The sequence below is a fragment of the Equus przewalskii genome, chromosome 32 (genome assembly GCF_037783145.1).
Source record: "Equus przewalskii isolate Varuska chromosome 32, EquPr2, whole genome shotgun sequence".
Classification (NCBI taxonomy): domain Eukaryota; kingdom Metazoa; phylum Chordata; class Mammalia; order Perissodactyla; family Equidae; genus Equus; species Equus przewalskii.
The window spans coordinates 13966627-13988194 of record NC_091862.1 but is presented as its reverse complement, the minus strand read 5'-3'; the positions used below and the strand labels follow the sequence as shown (position 1 = coordinate 13988194).

The window sequence follows — 21568 nt, the reverse complement described above, 5'->3', positions numbered from 1 at the left end:
CACTGTAATAATAAGGAACAAAAAATAAGAGGCAAAATCCCCCATCCTGACCAGAAATCCTTCTATATATCATTTCCCAAGTTGAAGATTTTGTCAATTTCTTTTTACGAAATGCTCCATCCACCTGTTCTTCAGACTCCATTTGACACAGTGTATTACTTCTTTCTTAGAAAATAAAAAGTAGAGTTCATCAGATGTGAACTCTTTTTTAACTTTCTATCTCTTACCAAACTTATTTGCAAGAACAGTAATCCTTCTGTTGCCACCGGGAGACTCTCACTGAAAGGTTGTCTTTCCTCCATAGCATTTCTATCTATGCTGTGGATTCTATCTTCTTTCATCAACACATACAGCTTGCTTCACCCATCATTCCATTTTTTTCACCTGTAGCTTTATCCTCCCCTTCTCTTCAAGCCCCTCCCTTGCTCTCTCCCATGTAAAGAAATCTCTTTAATCCTATATTACTTTTTTTATTCCTCCATAATATTCTTTTCCTCTGTAGCTGTTTCTTGACAGAATCTGCAGTCATTATTTCACTTTTTCATTCATATTTTTAATCCTCATCAGAGCCACTATTGTAATTATCAGTAACAGAAGTATAAACTACTTCAAACATGCAAAAAAAGTATAAATCAATAAAATTAAGCTAACTTATGAAAACGTCACCTAAATTAAGAAATTAAACAACAAATTAAATCAAAATCATCTGTATACTCCTCTTCCATTGCATTTCCTTCTACCACACCCAGAGAAGACAGGTAACTCCTTTGAATTCATTGTTTATCCATCTCATACGTATTTTAGGGGTGGGGGCAGCAACACTTCACTGTTTTGAAGGGCCTGCCTCCAAGGAGCTCACAGCCTGGGGTGCGAGACCCCACATGTGCTAGAGTGGGGGAAGAAAAGAAGTGAAGGCAGTGCAAGAGAGACTGGCAGCCCAAGAGAAGAGGGTACAAAGCAGGCCCAGGCAGGGGCCAAGGGGCGGCGGGAGGAGGACTGACAGCCCAGCAAGCCCTGCCTACACCTGGGGACCATGAACCAAGCACAAGCTTGAAGGCCACCCCTCCCCTACTAGGTTGGCACCTCCTAGGGGTACATTGGGGGTGCCTCAGCTCCTCCACCTGACCTGTGCAAGGCCCCACCATCATGTTGGCCCTTTCCACCCACGACTCCTCTGCCATGCAGGCCCCTGATGGAGGGCAGATTGCTGGGGTCTGAGGACCTGGCTAGGACAGCAAGCTTGGGGCAGGGCCTATGAGGGAGTAGCTTGAATCCTTGGTAGTCCTGGGTCCTGGGGCAAGTCCCCAAAGAACTTCTAAGATTCCCATGGAAGCCCTTGGGCCAGCTAAGGAGGGAAGAAGGGGAGGCCTTAAAGGAAGCAAACAGAACTCCAAGTAACCAGGAGGCATCCCCAAGAGGCCAAGCCCCATCAAAGCTGCACCTGGTGGAGAGACTTGGGGGTAGGTAGGCAGAAGGCCAAGAGGAACCCGCCTGAAGTGAAGGGGGACAGATAGATACACAGCAGCCAGGTAGGCAACAAGCCACTCACCCCCAGCATGCCCTTTAATAAAGCATGTAAGGTCGTATGACAGGATAAGGGGGAAGGCTAGTGAAATATGATCATTTACAACCACAAAACATCCTCTGTACATGTGTAGCACTTGGCAGAGGGGAGGGCAGGCAGGGCAGTGGCAGGCTGGGGCGAGCCCGATTTGTAGAGGATATCCTAGTGTTCAGGCCAGTAGAGAAGGTGGGCCTGGGGCTTAGAGCCCTCAGGGAAGATCTGTAGTTTGCTGGTGCTGCCCTAACAGCGGTCCATGTATTCTACCTGGATGGAGACATTGGGGGCGCGGCCAGCGCGATGACGTGGATGTGGTCACTCTCCTTGCACATGGGCTCCACCTTCTGCTGGCAGAATTCCTTGACAGTCGCTCACCCTCGATGAAGTGCTGGAAGAACTTGGTCTCCTGCTGCAGGTAGCCTGAAGCGAGCAGTCGTAGGTAGACCTCCAAGAAGTCTGAGGTACTCTGATTGTTGAAAGAGGTCAGCAGGTCGACGACTGAGGTCTGTTTCTCTCCCTGTTCCATCAGGTCCACAAACGTGTTATGAAATATCTCAGTTGTGAACTCAGTGAAGCCCTGGGACACCAGGTCCTCTTTGCTCTTGGAAGACACAGCCTTGGATGGCTGCAATTCCTTGCTGTCACTCAGCAGCGCCTCCAAGTGGCAGAATCCCAAAACTCCATAGAAGCAGTTCCCATCAGGCCTGGTCTTGCAGGTATGTGAGTAGAGTAGTTTCTGTGGAAGTCCCTGACCTTCTGTTGATAAATGTTGTTATCTTCAGCTCACTCCTTGTACAGGACTCAGCCCCAGCCATTCAGAGACCAAGGGTTCTAGTCTGGTCTGGAGACTAGAACACAGCAGTCTCTAGTCTCTTGCTAAATTCAGTCCTGCTGAACTACGATGGCTTCATTATAGGCCAGACAGCTAACACCTTCAGAGTCGTTGCTTAGTGCAAATATATGTATGCCCAGGAAATATATGACTTTGCTTCTCACGTTTAAACGCTTTGTATTAACGTTATCGTTCTGTGTGCACCCTTCTGCAACTCATTTTCTTTTCTCTCAAGTTTCTTGTGAGATTTATTCACACAGGTCCATGTACATCTCTAGGTACTCATTTTTACTGTTAAATAATATTTATCGTATGGATATACTAATAGTGTATTGAATTCCAAATGAATGAATATTTGTGTTGTTTGTTTCCATTTTTCTTTCATTCAAATAATGTTGCAGCAAATCGTCTTGAGTGTTTCCTTATAAACAAGTAGGGTGTCCCTCTAGGGCAGCAGTTCTCAAAGTGTGGCTTGGGGCTAGTGAGCTCAAAGACATTTTTATAAAAGAATAAGGTATCATTTGTGTTTTTCACTCTCATATTCTCATGAGGGCAGAGTGAGATCTTCCAGAGGAAAAACAACTTGTACTATCACAACAGACTGAAGGTAAAAGTGGATATGAGAACTCCAGTTGTCTTCTCTTAAGACAGACAGTAAAGAGATTTGCAAAGTTTAAAACAATGCCTTCCTTTCGCTATTTTTTTGTTTTTAAAGATGTAGTTATTTTACAAGAAATTTGCTATGTATATTAATATATAATTGGTTTATTTTCAAAAGTAATAAATATTTTAAAATTTTCTGTCTTAATTTTGAATACATTAAATTTTGGCAAATATAATCCTTAGGGACAATATTCTGTGTGTCCAATATCCTCAATAAATCTTAAGAGTGTAAAGAGGTCCTTATATAAAACTAGTCTGATAACTTCCATGATGGTGAATACATTTAAAATTTGAATTGCTTTGCCTGAAGGTGTGTGCATCATCATATTTACTAGATATTGCCTATTTTCTCTCTAAAGCCATATCTCATGAGGAATACTGCTGCTCCTCAGCTTGCCAAGGTTTGGTGTTTCCACTGGTTTGTATTCACTGCCGCTTTGATGGGAGCAAACTCACGTTTCTTTATGGTTTGCATTCTCTTTCTCTCATAACTCATGTGATAAAGCATTTTGTTGTACACTTGTTGGACCCCTGAATTTTCTCTTCTATAGACTGACTATATGTTAGGTATGACAAAGTACTAAATTACATACTATCAAATTAATTCTTTGAGGTACCATTATCAGAATTTAGAGTAAATCCATCACATTGTGCTACCCTCTGCCAGTACATGTCTGGCATTTCCACCTCGTGATATGTGGGCAATCACTTTGCATGTTTCTTGGAACTCTCCTTGTAGCTTGATGCATCATTTCTCAGGGTCCTTGAAGGAGTGTTAAATCCTATATTCCAGGAAAATGCTCCCATATTGATCAACTCTCCTTTATCTAAATTTATGTTTTGTGCTTCTGGGTCCAGCACACTCGGAATCCAGTCCTATGTGTAATCTCCTGGCTCTTAAACAAACATGCTAGCTAATTCCTGAAGTTTCTTCCAAGTGTAGTCCAATTTCTCCCTTAGCAGGTGCAGTAAATCTCTAACTGGTTATGGTGAGACATGACACTATTTATTGACTTAGTGACCAAGAGGAGGGGGTGCAGAACCTTGGAGTGGAGATGCATGCTTTCTTGCAGGAGGTGAGGATCACCATCATGTTCAAACAAGAGGAGAGTACTAAGCTTCAACAGGGAATGGTGCTTATTCCTGCCCTCTCTCTCCTTCTCTCACTCTCTCTCTCTCACACACACACACACACACACACACACAGTTTTTCAGTAGAGGAATGGATTTGGAGTGACAGATGCAGAGAAACACTGTTCTGCTACTTAATCACATCCTGTCTGCACACCTGTTTTGGTAGCCTGGGGCAATATTTATTATATCCATCCATATTATATTTAAAAATGAAAAAGCCAAAGTAATCACCACATTAATATTTTAGAGAGTATGTTCTTATGACTTCTAATTTGCCCCTGAACTAATACGATTAATATGAACCACATAATTTAGAGCTTGGCCTGAAGCTTATTATGAGAAGATTCCACTTAGATTTAGGCTGCAGTATATCATTTTGTGAAAAATGCAGCTCTTATACTTATGGTCTTCGGTTGCTCTGTCATTTCAGGTAAGAGCTCTTACCAGTTCCCAATTTAGTCCAGCTGGCTTCTCCATACTGCTGACAAACTTGGTGGGGATGATTCTCCCCAGGATTTTTGGTCAGTCAAAGGATCATCTAGAAAGGAAGGCTCTCTTAACTCCACATAATTGGAGTTTATTGCATAATGGAGCTCCTTGATTTCCCCTCTAAAAGGAAAGAATAAATAATGATGACTATTGTTGCTCAAAAATTGTGTTACAAAATTTCAACACCCTTTACAACAGAGATAATTAACTTTAGTAGTAAGTTGGCTATTTCGCTGGTAAGAATTTTCAGATAAGTAAACCGACACTAAAAGGGGTTAAGTTGTATGCCCAAATTCACACAATTATTTAGTTACAGAGCTGGGAATAGAGCCCCAGGATCACGGTCCTTAGAATTGCCTCCTTTCTAATACTAATTAAGAGATTGGTGACTGTTGGTTTGTTACATTGGATTGGATAATTGATCACATTTTAGTCATGGATGTTGTATCACTCCAACCATTTCTTGGTAATTTTTTTCTTGCAATGTCTGTTACACTGACGTGCCCATTGTAAGTTTCCACAAATGTCTTCAACATTTGAGATGTCTTGTTCTCTTCCATTGCTAATATGACATCCCATCTAGTCTATCATCATCCTTTAGGACTTCTGTGGACATTTTTCATTCATTAGCTCCCGTTCTTTACCCCGCACCATCTGTTAGCAACGAAACACATGACTCCTATCTTGCAACACCTTGTAAAGCTAGTTCAGCTTCCTCTATTCAGGTTCATAATTTTGTGTTTTATATGACTTTGACAACCTTTTTGTTTTATCCAACAGTGTTTGTCTGAATTAATAGTTATGTTTTATAATACAATTGAGATCATTTAACTTTCTTCTGCATGTCTAAACTGTAAACTCCATGAAGGCATGTTTATAATTGTTCATAAAACTGCTGTGTTGAGGGACCAAGATGGCAACATAGAATGCTGCTCAAGTTCCCTCACATGGATGCACTGAATGTACAGCTACACGTGGAGCAATTCCCTCTGGAAGAAAAACCAGAAACTAGCTGATTGGTAAATCATTGGGTTACGTTAAATTACATTGGGTAACTTACACTGGGTAAATGAGAAAACACTCACATCGAAAAGTAAGAAAGACTGAAACACACTCTGGCCGTAAACCTCATCCCCAGCACAGTGCCATACAATTAGGAGGGAACCCCCAACTCCTAGCTTCTCCCTGAGGAGCAAAGGGTTTGGACCTCACAACTAGTGCCTCAGTTTTTAAAGCTTTCACATGAGAGACAGGACCCAAAACACCTAGCTCTGAAAGCCAATGAAGTTTGCATCCCTGTGACCCCAGGACTGTAGCAAACAGACAAGGGGTTTTTAAACAAGCATAGGAGCACACCCTCACCACTATACGTCCAGGCTCTGCATAGAGGTAATAAGCAAAAACATCCATTTCTCATTTTCTCCCTTGAAGGGGCCTAACTATACACTTTCCAGGTGCTGCCTGAGGGTCCAGCTTCTACTCAGCCTGCATCAAGGTGCTAACCACAGTCCTCCCCTCAGGGACACTGGCAGGTCTTGGTGTACCCTCAATACTGGGAGTCACTAAGAATAAAGATGGCGGCTTGAACAATCAATGACGTTTGAGAGACAACCAGGAGCTCAGGTGGGTCTGAGTGATGAGGTTCCTCTCTTGCACAAGACTACTGGGTCAAAACCACAATTTCATATCATCTCACACCTGTTAGGATGCCTATTATTTCCCCAATAAACTTTTGTTGTGTAAGTGAATGATCTGGTTGTCTTTGTTTTATTTTGCATATGTTATGGTAATGCCACTTATGCTTTTAGAATTCAGGTCCCAAGATGTTTTGCGTTCTCCATTGTTTATTATTCTCCAGCATTTATGACTGTAATTCTTGTAATTATAGCTTTTTTTTACACTATATCTAACATTCTATTTCACCAAATTCTTTGCGAATGCTGTTCAATGTTCAGGAGAGGATGTAATCTAGGAACTATATTATGGATTAATTTAACGTTGCAGCTCTTCTTTGCTAACAGCTCAGATTCTGTGGTCTTGAATTGGAATAGGCAAGATAAGGAAAAAACAAAGTCTATGTGGTTTTGGAAGCCTATCATCTCCTTATGCCTATATCAAAAACAATTTCGGGGCTGGCCTGGTGGCATGTGGTGGTTAAGTTCGTGCACTTTGCTTTGGTGGCCTGGGGTTCACGGGTTTGGATCCTGGGTGGGGACCTACACACCAATCATCAAAATCCATGTTGTGCTGGCATCCCATATACAAAATAGAGGAAGAGTGGCAATGGATGTTAGCTCAGGGCCAATCTTCCTCACCAAAGGAAAAAAATCACAAGGACACAATTTTTTAGTATGACTTTTGTGTCAAGATTTGTAGTAGTTATTTTTCACATTTTATTTGACCTAATTCAACAATAACTTATTGACTATGATAGTTTTGCACCCACAGTTTAGGAATGACATGATTTGCTTAAGTCCATGCCACTAAGAAGTATAGGGTTGGAATTCAGATCATGGTCTATCTAATACCAAAGACTCATTAATTTAACATCTCACTACACATTTTGAAACAATTTCTTAAAGTAATATCCATGCAAAAAGTATAAAAATATTTGTGATAAATAATTGGTAAATTCAGTAATAGAAGTGGTAAATATCCTTCCAGTATATGTAAATCACATATTTCCCTTCTCTAAGTTTTATTTTATTTTTCTTCACTCCTATTTTTTCCAGTTCCCTGAAGACTGGGGAATATAGGCTCAATATAGAAAAATGAGGTTTAGTATAAAAGTTTGCTTGCAAGTTTCTTCATGTCTTGACTTTCTGTAAAAATTTTTCCTCAAGGGAGCTGAGGATTTATGGACTTTTTCAGTATTTCTACCTAAATTGTCTATTGCACAACTAATTAAAAGAGTGAACTTTTATTTTGGCAATGGCTTATTGCCACTCAAAAGAAATACTTTTAGAGAGAAAACACATTACATTTGCATGGATCACAGATACTCAATGTCTTTGACTAGAGTTTAAGAGTCTGTTCAGTAAAGGGATGAAAAATGAGATGGAGAATAGAAATAAAGATATGAGAACATACTTTTCCATTGCAACTTTGGACTCTATGTTTGTGTGTATACAGACGTAATTAAAATTACTCCGTTCTTCTTTCAGTCATTCATTCAACAAGTCTTTTGTTGTCCACAATGTAGCAGACAATGTCCAAGGTGATGAGTATATGATGGTGGGTAAGACACACACATAGTCCAGTCCCTGCCCTCACGAAGCTTCTGTTCAATTAGGAGTTAAACACTGAAAACATGTATACATAAACACGCTGTGATTAGATCCAGGAAAAAGATTAAGTGTTTTGTGATAAAGAGCTATAGAGAGGGCCCACTCGATTTAGGGTGGAAAAGGAATGAAGTTTCAATGGAGGCAATATGTAAACCTGGAGATGAAGGATTAGAAACCAGTCAGGGGGAGATCTGGAGAAAATAGCATCTGAGGCTTGCCAAAAAAGCAAGAACAAATAACTTACAATGGGAAGTGTCACATTCTAGGAAGACGGAGTGTCACTAGTGCCTGGTGAGAAGGAGGAACAGGGACATATGTTGAGGTTTAGAAGTTGACATGGTTTCTATAATGTAAGATCTAGTAGAGCAAGATGAGAATTAGATTTTACTCAAGTGCATCATGAAGCTACTGACGTGTTTTAGAAAAGCAATGGCATGGCCTGCCATATTTTATAGAAATTACTCTTACAGGGAAAATAAAATGGAAGAGAAAGAATGGGCGAGCAAATGTGTACGGGGGAGAACTTTCCAGAGGAAAGTTGATGGTGGTGGCAGAGAAGGAGAGAAAGGGATAAATTTGAGTCAGGAGGAAAACAATGGTCTAGATTTATAATTACAGAATTTTAGGCATGATAGCACCTGATTAAGTGGCATTTAGAAAAATATTTCTAGGACCTTTTAGAAAACATGAAATAAGCTATTACCAATGTTCTCAATGTGCAAGATGTGACTTGATGACCTCTTAGTTGTTCTAGTGCTAATTACCTTGCTAATGGTTTACATAGTCTCTCTCTCTCTCTGTGTCTCTCTGTCTCTTTGTCTCTGTGTCTGTCCACACTGTTGGTTGTGCGCCCTGTGGCAGTTGACATCATTTACCAAGAAGAGATAATTTCAATCATTCATTTTTGTTACTATGCTTTCTACGTGGGTGAAGAATTGAAAACAATGATATGTAGACAAATAAAACTTTAATGGATTTCAATTATTCATCCTCTTTCTGGTTTCCATATTTAAAAAACAGACAAAGAAACAAAACAAAGAAAGAGCCAGAGCCAGTACTTTGCATTTTAGTCTGCAGTGGAAGGTAATGAGATAAGAAGGCAGTTTGTATTGGTGTCATGGAAATGGAATTTAAATGCATTTAAGCCTTTCTTCTTCATTTATTATACTTTGGAACCAAAGAAAATTTACTGCATTCAGTTGAATTTAACTTTTCTTTGGTTTCACTTGGACCTAAGTGGGGATGTTTTAAAATAAAATACAAGTAATCAACATAAATTTTTTTTCTAAAAAACTGTCCTTTCTTCATGAATTTTATTTCCGTTAAAGATGCTTAGTTGGTGTTTCTGGAGGCTCCTTTCATGTAGAATAGGGTTAATCTTCCATTTCTCTGAGTCCATTGGCATGACAATGTGTGAAATCTAAGTAGAGTGTGGATATAAACACATTTGACTTTTGTATCAAAGAATGACATTTTCTATTTAAAATCTGTGTTGTGACTTTTATTTATGTGTTGGGCCTCATTTAATGACTAAATGATAAATACTGTGAGACTGCTTCTGGCACATTAAAAAAAAACCTCGATTGTATATGATACTTTTTAAAATTGTTTGCTTTAAAATGTATCTTAAAAATATGAAATAATGGGGCCAGCCAGGTGATGCAGCGGTTAAGTGCACATGTTCCACTTCAGTGACCCAGGGTTTGCTGGTTCAGATCCCAGGTGAGGACATGGCGCTGTTTGGCAAGCCATGCTGTGGTAGGCGTACCACATGTAAAGTAGAGGAAGATGGGCACGAATGTTAGCTCAGGGTCAGTCTTCCTCAGCAAAAAGTGGAGGATTTGCAGTGGATGTTAGCTCAGGGATAATCTTTCAAAAAAATAAATAAAAAATAAAATAAATTAAAAAAATAAATAAAATGATAAACTTTATAAAAAATATGAAATAAGAGAAAAGTTATAGCGTCATTCATAATTCATTGACTTGCATATTCAAACATGGTATCATATCCCAGATGTGGGTTATTAATACAACAACAAAAGTTTATTGGGCCTGAGTGGTCATTTTTGATCCATCACTATTATTAGGTCATTAATTTTTAACTATCACAATTGCAAAATGACTTTGCAGAAAAATTCATAGTTTCATGTATGTAACTTTTGAGTCATATTGAATTCAAAAATAGTGTTCTGTAAATACTTCTGTATGACTATTTTGCCATAGATGACTAAAGTGATAAGATACCAAACATGATATAAACCTTTTTGATCCCCAGTTAAAGTTCAAATATAACCTTGTCTAAAAATAGAACGATTAAGACTTTTTGTGTGTATGAGCTCTGAGCTAGCATCTGTGCCAATCTTCCTCCATTTTATGTGGGATGCCACCACAGCATGGCTTGACAAATGGTGCTAGGTCTGCACCTGGGATCCTAACCTGTGAACCTCAGGCCAGCAAAGCAGAGCACGTAAACTTCACCACTATGCCACTGGAGCAGCCCCTAAACTTTTTGTAACATATGGGTTTAGTTTGAAATCTATGTTAGTAAGTACTATAAACGTTTGTATAAACAGCAATCCTATCAGGCATTGGTCTTATGGTTTGATCTCTATGTTCTATTTGACCTACTGATTTGCATCTGTCAATCTCCCATTCATATTTTCAAGAAACCTTTGCTTTTTTCAATTAATGGAATGGATCATACATACAATAGCATACATATAAACATATATGTTCTCTTTAAATAATAAAACTATAAATTTTAAATAATAAAACTAATTAGAAATTTAATCTAATCCAATTATATTAAGAATTTTTCCATAGTCTTAATGGAATTTAACAAGTTTAATTAGAAGAACAATGGGCCAAGAATACTGATGCATTGCCTAAGAAGCAGAAGGAAAAGTTAGAAGTACTAGTCTTCATAAATACTAGATATATTATAAAACTATAGTGATTAAGACAGTATGGTATGATGCAATGATACACCATGTTCTATTCTTAGTTTAAGAATTTCTATTATAAATAAAATTTTAATTTCATCAAATTTATTTTTTTCTACAGCAGGATGATCATGTATATAAATAAATAATTATCTATTAATATGGTGAATTATACTCACAAATTTTCAAATGATGAATCAATTTTGCATTCCTGGAATAAATTGAACTTGATAATGATTCATTAATTTGAATACAGTTTTGGATTTCCTTTGCTAATATCATACATTAAATGGCAAATATCAGGTTCTCTGTTTAAATATTTGTATTCTTCGAGGGTTAGGGACAGTTGGGAATTATGCAGTCCTTCCCCCACAACCTTCTTCCCAGGTGATAAATTATAATGAGAGTAAGCCCTAGACAAATTCTGTCAAACCTAAATGACGTGCTATACAAGGGAGTACAAACACAGCCTTACACTGAAGCACAGGGAAGTCCCTCGCCACACCCCAGGCCCTCCAACTAACTAACTAACACTGAACAAAAAGCTCACAAAGGCAAGTGACAATATTCTAATGGCAGGACTTCCCAGGCATGAGTGAATCTGATGACATGACCTCCATGAAATGGGGAGATACAGGGACTCTGAACACCGAGTGCAAGGGGCTACTCTGATAGGTCAAACTTCTGTGTTTGTTGGATTCTTTTATTCCATTCCATGAGTGGAAACTAGTCATGTCTGATGGATGATGTTAATCTGTTGAAAGTAACTTTATTTTATTTAAATTCCTCCCTGGAATTCCTGATTGGGCTTCTCCAAATATTAACTAACATTTGAAGGCAAACATCAAACCATTTATGCAGAATTATCATTAAAATAAACTATTGCACAAACAAATAAAGCCATTCTCTTTGTTATCACTATTTTTCTCCTATCCATTTCTGCATCCCATTTTAATCCATGAGCAGAGAGTCTCTTGTATCAGGGCTGATTTGAAAAGTAGAACGATAGCTTCTTTGTCTTTGCTCTCATGTCACTTACACAATGCTCAAAGTTTGGGTTCCATTTTGACAACCTGGTATTTTCAGATTTCTTGAAATCTGATTTCTTGAGGACCTAGAGTGCAGGCACCTTTTACACACACCTGTCAAATCCGCAGAACAACTTCTCTAGCTGTCCTTAATGTTTCCTCTTCTGCTGCTGCAGTAAGTGGCGAGAGGAAGGAGGTTTCTTTGGCATCTGACATCCATCTGTAGAGAGTGTTTTCAGTCTACCGAACAATCATCTCCCACCATTACAAGGAAGCATCTTACACTTTGCAAATTAGACTATTCAGTAAATTACTAAAATCATTTATTATGCAGACAATATAAGGATATTCTTTGCTGTATAATCAAGTTCCCAACTTGGAATTAGTGGCTGGAAACTTAAAAGTTATTCACTGTCTCTTCTCCTAGCGTTGCTGTTATTATTTGCATTTAATGGTCATTTATATGAATATTATGAAAACAGTGTGTCTGTTTATAAAACTAAGTATTTGTTATTGATGCATTCAGCAAATGTCCACAAATATATGAATAGAAAAACCTGAAAGTTTAATAGTTTTTAAAAGAGATAATTTTGACATTGATAAAAACAACAACAAAAAGTTCTATCTGGGATTTCCTGAAGAAATAGGTTTTAAACACATGTGTTTTGTGAATGTAGAAATGATAACTAAATCCTTCTCTGAAAAAGGAAAATATGAAATCATAAACCTTGGTCAACTTTTAAGTAGAGAAATAGATTTCATTAAAAGGAAAATTTGAAACAAACCTTATGATCCTAAAATATCTTTTTCAGAAACCATGTTGTCCATTACTTATATTAAAACAAGCAAACATAAATTAAATGCTCACATTACTCGGCAGAGGATGTCTGCTAAATAAGAGGGTTGAAGTAACCTAAGTGTTAAATTTAACTCCAATAGATTGAACACCAGGTTGTTTATATTAGAAAGTCAATGCTTGAAAAAAAAACCCTGAACATTCTTTTGCTGTCAAATTGCTTTATTTTTGACATACAAGTTTAACCTTTAGAGTTGTAATATTTCCAAAGTATGTTTGCTTTGTTTGGGAAAAAATTGTATTGAGCCATAACATATGATTTTTATAAAAGTTTAAACAAAACCTTGAAAAAGTAAAGCTAAATGTTTATTAAGCCAAACATAACCTTGAACTTTTTCTATGTTTTGACAGGTACCTGCAGGATGCCAAGCTTAATTATCTAACATGTAGTTGGTACAGTGTGTCTGATGCTTCAAAAGGAAGCCATGGCAGAACACAGAGATTTTGGAGTTTTCTGCATAGAATTAACAACTGAGTGGACAAGTGACTGAATTTGCCAGGGTAGAAAGTATAGGCAGAGGACGGTCCATAGTCAAAGAGAAAAATTTCCATTGTTATGTTTCCCTTTCCAGATATTATATAGTTACATTATCTTACATATTTAAACATACTCAATCAAGTAGTTATTTCTATTTCTTCAAATGAAGTTTGGAGCTAAGGCAAACAAAGTATCTAAGATTATGTAGATTATACAGTCATAAAAACGTGCTATAAACACTTCAAATTTGAAGGCAATTCTAAGCTAGACAATGATGTGGACTAAGTATATTTACTTGGAGCTATGTTTTTGCTTTGTGAAATTAAATTAAAATCACTGATATGCCCATTTTTTATTTATTTAGAAAAACTCAGAACTGAGCTATAATTTCAGATGAGTTGTAAAGAAATAATTGTATTTAATATATACATTTTAAACAATAGTATGATAATACTTACGACACAAAAAGTTACAAGCCTAGAATGAGTGACAGGAGAATTTCAAATTGTGAAAATGCATACATGATATGTGTATTTAAGTTAAAAGCAAAAGAATAGACGTTGATTACAAAGACTTTGGAAAACTACCCAAATTACCTAAGCCTTAGTTTCTTGATCTGTGAAGTGTGTTAGTTAGCTATTGCTGTATAGAAAACCACCCAAAATTCAGTGGCTTAAACATTTGGCGTATCTTGTTGCTTTTGGGTCTGTTGGTCAGCTGGATATTTGTCTTGGTTGCTCTTACTTGTAAATCTGCAGTTATTCAAGTGGCTGATGGGTGGCTGATCTTGGGTGTCCACAACTGAGACAGCTGGGACCATTAGGTCTCTCCATGTGGTCTTTCCTTCTCCAGCGGGCTAGCCTAACTTGTTCTCATGCTGGTAGCAGCAAAGTCCCAAGAGAGTGAGTGGAAGCACCTAAGTCCTTTCAGGACCTAGGCTTGAAACTGGCAGGCTGCCGCTTCTGTGGCATTTGATTAGCCAAAGCAAGTCAAATTCAAGAGATGGGGAAATCGATTCTATCTACTGATGGGAGGAGTGGCAGAGTCACATTTCAAAGAGTGTGGATATAAACAGGGATGAAAAACTTGGCCATTTTTACAGTCAACCTATCACATTAAGATATAATTAAAGGAAAAAAGTGAGAAAGAGATGAAAAACACACTGATTAATGTTTCTCAAACTTTAATGTGAAAAAGAACTGTCTTGGATATTATATTTACTAAAATGCAAATTCCTGGGCCATATCCTCTGATATTATATTTCTAGTTCTGGGATGTGACCTAGAATTCTTTGATTAAATAAAATCAGCTCACTCCCCAATGATACTGATAGAAATTTTCTAATGACTATGCTTTGAGAAATAAATTAAATGATGGAGGAAGATCTGTGATACTGGAATAATGAAGGTTGAGTTATTACAGGAAAATATGGTGAAGCAGGTGAAACTGCTCAAAGATATTCCTTTCATTTGTTACTGTGTTAGTTTTTATTAGTCAAAGGGCTCCTATATACATTATTTAAGACCTAATAAGCCTGTGAATTAGGTATGAATGGGATATATTTTGTTGCAGTTATCAAATGGAATTTCTGGGACTAAAATCCAGTCTTATGTCATATAATGCAGTTTTCTAATCACGATTTTAGTCTTCTGATTCAGGAAAGCAAATAAAGATGGTGAAATTGAAAAAGAGCCTATTGCATTTATTCAAAGTTTGACTCTTGCATGAGAATTAGGAATGGGAAAGATTGTGCTTATTGAAAATTAATTTGGAGAAATTGATTAATTTGGAGGGCAAGGATTTTTCTAATTCAAAAATGAAGGAAAAACTTCAAATTGTCAACGATAACTCAAATGCTGCTCTGAAGAAAAATGGGGAGATGATGATATTGGCAAGCTATAATACTTAAGAAAAGTAAAGTAAAGTTCTCTGATTAAGCTTTTGCTTAGCTTTTACGGTATTAAGTTGTTTTAGTTGTCATTTAGCACAGAAAAATAATTGAATTGAATATTTTCACCATGCAGAGCTAAAATGGAGAACTGCATTTTGAGATATTCAGGGAAATTTCACATGCTTTATACATGAAGAGGTCACTAAAGCTACTCAAGGAATCTCTTAAGAAAGTAATATAAGCAAAAGTGAGAACTGCCAAATACGATGTGATGGTGAAATATTAGTGAATTACTGAAGAATTCAAAACTTTTTGTTGTTGACATTTAATCGTCAAAGGACAAGCTCACTCAGCAAAAGGCTAAGGGTATACACATTTGAGCTAAACAGGGTTGCTAAAAGCAAATGAAAAATTTCCAATGCTGAAGAGAAGCACTGTCTTTTTCAAAATTACTAAACCACCATCCTTGATGAATCAGGAGAAAAAACTAGCAAACATAAAATAAGAAGATATTATATAAAAGCCAAAGGATATTTGAACTGCTAAGGAAGAAAAATGACAATGAAATTGGTCTTCCTTTTGCCAAGGAGACAGAAAATGGAAATTTAAAAAGTGATTCACACTCCTGATAATGGGCTAAGAAAGAGCAACTGAATTAAGATGAATAATGAAGAAACTGCAAAGAGTGAAATCTTCTTGGCTAGAGGGACTGTCAGAGACAGATTGCTTTTTTTCTTGAGGGAACAACAGAGATTGTCTAAGGACTTATTGACGATTTTCAACTAAAATTGGAGCTGATTCAGGGATATTTTTTCTCAAGTAACTGTAATCTTGACAAGTTCTCTGAAACCATTACATCTCAGAGTCTTAACCTACAAAAAGGACACAGGAATTTCCAGTTCTAAAATTCAGCGATTCCATTTTGATCAGAATTGTGCAATCTAACTTTTTCAGAGAAAAGCTAATAGATAATCCAAGGATAAACTTATTGGTAGAAGATGACACATTTTTCTCTGAGCTTGGTTTTTTAACCAAGCTTAATAAACATTTTTTAACACCCTTAATAAACTTCTCAGTCTCTTTATTGTTTTAATAGTCTGGCCTAATCCTGTCTTGAGAAATTGTGTAAGTTTTCTAGGGCTGTCATAACAAAATGCCGGAGACTGGGTGGCTAAAACAACAGAGATTTATTTTCTCACAGTTCTGGAGCCTAGAAGTTCAAGATCAAGGTGCCTGCATGGTTGGTTTCTCCTGAGGTCTCTCTGGAATTCAGATGGCCACCTTCTGGCTGTGTCCTCACATGGTCTTCCCTCTGTGTCTGCTCATCCCTGCTGTCTCTCTTTGTGGATTGTGAAATCTGGATTTCTTCTTCTTGTAAGCACACCATTCAGATTTGATTAAGGCCCACCCTAATGACCTCATTTCAACTTAATCTCCTTAACGCCCTATCTCCTAACTCAGTCACATCTAAAGTAACAGGGGTTAGAGCTTCAACACATGGATGTTGGGTGACACAATTCAGCCTTGTCTTGATCAATTTGGGCTGCTATAACAAAAATACCATAGACTAGGTGGCTTTAACAATGAACATTTATTCCTCACAGTTATGGAGGCTGGGAAGTCTACAATCATGGTGCTGGCAGATTCAGTGTCTGGAGAGAGTTCATTTCCTGGCTCATAGATGGCTGTCTTCTCTCGGTTAAACACTCAGGAGTAAGGTTGTTGTCATATGGTAAGTGTACACTTAACTTTATAAGAAACTACCACACTGTTTGCCAAAGTGGTGGTACCATTTCACAGTTCCATCTTCTATGGATGAGAGTCCCAGTTACTCGGAATCCTTGTCAACATGTGATCTAGTCAGTATTTTTAATTTTAGACATTATGATGTACGTGTGGTGCTATCTCACTGTATTTTTAATATGCATTTTCCCAATGATTAATAACATTGGCAATTTTTTCGTGTCCTTATTTGCCGAAGGTATATTTTCTTTGGTCAAGTGCCTATTCAAAAGTTTTGCTCCTGTTTAATTGGGTGTCTTTTTGTTTTGTTTTCTTGTTATAGAGTTTTGAGAATTCTTTATATATACTGGATGCAAGATATTTTTTCAGAAGTGTGGTTTGCAAATATTTCCACTGTTCTGTCTTTCTTAAAGAGTAAAGGTTTTTAATTTTTATGAAGTATAATTTATAAATTTTTTATTTTAGATCTTATGATTTTAATGTTCTATCTAAGAAATATTTGCTTAACCAAGGACCACAAAGATCAAATTTGAATCCATTTACTTGACTATATATGTTTTCTAACTTAGATTTGTTATGGTGAAATACCTTGATTGGTTTTCAAATACTGAAGAAGCCCTGTTTTATCCTGGGATAAAAGCATATAAATGATATTCTTCTGCTAACAAAAGTTACTGGAGTGAAATATGATTAAATGTGTTCATGGAACTGAAGGCTGAATCATCTGGGATAAAGTACAAATGAGGCAGAACCATAGTTTATTAAGTTTTCTAAATTTGCAAAAGTTGTCTCATTCTTTAAAGAAAACAACCCAGTTAAATCACACTACAGATGAACTGACCTTCTTTGAGAGTCTCAGCAGAGAAACTTAAGCTGAGCTAGTGTAGTATGCAACCAACATGAAGTCTTTTCCTACAGATTTAATTTTATTCTTCTTTCTACTGTCTGTCACTGAGTTGGAAAATAGAACTCAATATCTCAGTGAGACAGGAACCAGCCTGACAAGATAGGGTTGCCCACAAAGCCCCTGGTCTAACAAGATAAGGCCTCTAACCAATCAGCAAGCTAGGAGAATCAGATAGAGACCATCAAGATCCACATTCTACAGCCTGGTGACTTTCTTGGGATTATGCATGCGCTCTAGCACCCAGGAGTTGACTGAAAGTGACCCAATCCCGTTACCACAGTAAAAATTACACCCAGGAGGGGACAGCTAGCATGCCAATGCATGCAATGCATGTGGCGGCATGTCCAGCAACAGCACAAGTGCAAGAAAAACCCTACCTACATGCCATAACAAGGCACTCCTCCCCAGTCTTTGCCTAATAAAAGCCCTGCTCCCTAATGAGCCTGTCACCTGCCCCTTTCCTTTCCACACTGGTTCTCTTGTGCCTCCCTTGTGCACAAGCTAATAAACTTTTACTTTTCTACTCCTGTTTGTTGTCTCTCTTGATTTCTATCCTGAGTGACAACAAGAACCCAATGCACCGGTAAAATCAGTACCCTTGTACATAAATTTTTTTCATTCCATTATGTCCCCCAATAAATGCAATAGTGTGTCTACAATAAAAGTTTTTCATTATTTTTCTTCAGTTATTTTAATTTCTCCTTTTGAAAAACCTCATTAATTAATAGTGAATCATAATTGATTTATGCATCTAAGAAAGTAGAAGTAGTTAATTGGAAGTGTTGGCATATTGCACAAAAAAGTTTTGATACAATTTAGTTATTATGAAATAACTTTTAAATTGTTAGACAAAGTTTTTAAAATGCAAATGAACTGTGTAATGATGAAATGTGAGCTTGGGAAAAAAGTGAGTTTCAGAGAAAATTGATGTGCATTATTTTAATAAATTATCATTTTCTTGGGAATGTATTTTCATATGCCTTATTAAGCAGCTGAGTTAGGAAAAATGGTTACTGAGCTGCAATTCATAAAATTAGGTGAACATTGTGGGGGATCAGAATTGGCCACCCCAGAATATGTCTCTTTGCCTTGATTATTATTATTTTTTTTTTAAAGATTGGCCCTGAGCTAACATCTGTTGCCAATCTGTCTTGCTTTTTTTCTTCTTCTCCCAAATCCCCCCAGTACATAGTTGTATATTCTAGTAGTAGATTCTTCTGGCTCTGCTATGTGGGATGCTGCCTCAGCGTGGTCTGATGAGTGGTGCCATGTCCTCATGCAGGCTCCTGGCTGTTGAAACCCTGGGAGGCCAAGAGCACTAACTTAACCACTCGGCCATGGGGCCTGCCAACCCTTGATTATTTTTAAGAACAAAAGACTATGAAAGAAACTTTGACTTTCTCCCTAACTGCCTAAAAGAATTTAGGGTAGAAGGACTGTTCCAGGAAGGAGCCAATACCTAAGATAACTGTAGTGTAATGTACAATGTGTCTCTCTGGTCACAACAAACACTTGTTTAACACACATTTGCATTTCCACCTCCATTTGAACTGCTTTCCTCCCCCTGCCTCTCCTCCCCTTAAACCTGTGTTTGATGAGGTGGGGCAGATGATTTGAAGAATTTCCAGCATCAGGCTCTGCCTCAGGAGAAGGGGTTAGCATAAAATAGAAAGAAGGGACAGACCTGGTAGGTCTGCCTGCTTTCAGAAGGCCAGAGATGGGCAGCGACTCTCTACTAAGCAGCCCCAGGAGACACCTGATAGAGTCCTGACACTGGGTACAGGCTGAGGAACAATTATGCAAACTGGTACATTTATTAATGGCACTCGGCTTTGCCTAGAAATCTTGCAATGTTATATGTATTTCACCTTCCCAAACTCCTCTCCAGCTTTCCACACACAATATCGTCTGATGATCCTCCTTCATACTTCATAGAACAAAATAAGTTCAATTAAACAGCAACTTCTGTGTTTTCTTGCCTCTTAAATCTCCACATCCTCCTTTATCTCTATTAATTTTTTTGTTTTCCTCTTATTTATATAGAGGCATGTCCTCTTTTCTATAAAAGACCAATCCCTCCTCTTATTGTATCTATTACTCTCTTTCACATTATAAAAGGTTTCATATCCTTGGTTGTACCTGCTTGCTCCCGTGTCTTCAAATTCTCTCTCTCTGAGAAGTCATTTCCATAAGTATTCAATATTCAAAAACACTTGGCCCACAGTTGTCATTTGCCAAGTCCCACTGCTTCTCAGAACCACGGATAAGCTTCTGAATTGATTTGTTTATATATACCATATTAATTTTCTAACCCCCATTCAGTCTTATTTTTCCAGTGAACTATTTCAAACATGAAAACGTAGAGAAATATATAACACACATGTTAACATACAGCTTGATAATTAGCACCTCATGGTTCATTGCTTTTCAACTACACTCCTACCTGTGAACTACCTTTTTCTCTTATTTTGAATTTATTCCAAGAAATAAAAGCTTTTCATTATGTGTTTTTTCGGTTCTCTAAAAGATTGAGACCATTTTAAAAACATAAACATAGTATCACTTTTGATTCAGGTTCCTTATATGAAACTGTGGCTTCAAGCAGGATGGAGATATATGCCAACAATTGGAATGGTGCAATTGGAAGGATTAGAATGATTTGCAGAATGCTTGACCCCCAAAGCCTTCCTTAGTACCCCACTGAGCCTCCTTACGTCGGAGAGGTAAAGTGCTGAGGCTTCTTTTCATCTTGTTCACTCCAGGTCTGTTAAACTCTTATCTCCCACTGGACAGAGCTGTTTTGTAGGAGAAACTAACAATTCTCTCCTTGTTGAAGTTACTAGACCAGATCTTAGCTCTCCCTGGGAATTAAACACAGAATTGGAATAGAGAAGAAAAAGCTAATAGACCCAGAGAATGGCAGTGATTTGGAAATTAATATCAGACCATATCTCAGGGTATTTGTGGAAGTGAGTTTAGAGGTGGCTTGCCTAAGGAAAACTGAACATATTTCAGATGAGAGGAAATTTGTTGATAATGAGTGCTCTGACCAGACAGGTCAATGCTCTGGACCAGACCTTCAATATGTTAGTTCAATTGGGCATGGAGTCTAACAATTTTCTGGGTTGTTACACAAAATTGAATCTATCATTGGCTCATGAGAAAGGAGATTGTCAACCAGAAATCACTGGTGTAAAACAGAGGCAGGGATTCAAAAACTTCAGGGCATGGTAATGGCATGTATCTCCTAATTACGCCCATGGAGAGGGGCCCAAAGAACTTCCTCTTGCCAAAAATTTAAGAAATACTTTGCTATTTGGTAAAGGAAACACATTCTTTTTCTAAGGGAAATGCAAATGGGAGATAATGCTATTTTCAAAAAGCCCTCTGGTCCCAAAAAGGATGGGATGCTTTTGAGTAGTCTGCTAAATGTCCTATGAATTGTGAGGTTTACCCTCTGGATTGTGGGAAGAGGAACTCATACTGTTGCCTCAAATCCTTTTAGTTTTTCTCTCCCCAGCCTCAGGTAGCTTCCTCGTACCTGGATGCTGAACGGTGTTCTACTGAATACTTAAGAGGAACCTTCTTCAGGTTTGTGCAGTCCTCTCGTCTCTTGTCCTCCGCCCAGTGAACTCTGACAGCCTTAATCTCCCAATGCTTTCCGCAGTCTTCATCTCCTTTACTCAGAGAGTTCATGGGGCTCTGACTGGGCTCCCCCTCCCTGCACCATGGCCTGGAAACTCTCTCGACACAATAA

At 37.8% G+C, this 21568-nt stretch overlaps 1 pseudogene; it reads right to left on the bottom strand.

Annotated features, from left to right (window-relative positions):
- Positions 1-1624: 1624 nt before the first annotated feature.
- Positions 1625-21507, bottom strand: LOC103557127 (ubiquitin thioesterase OTUB1 pseudogene; annotated as a pseudogene).
- Positions 21508-21568: the final 61 nt, after the last annotated feature.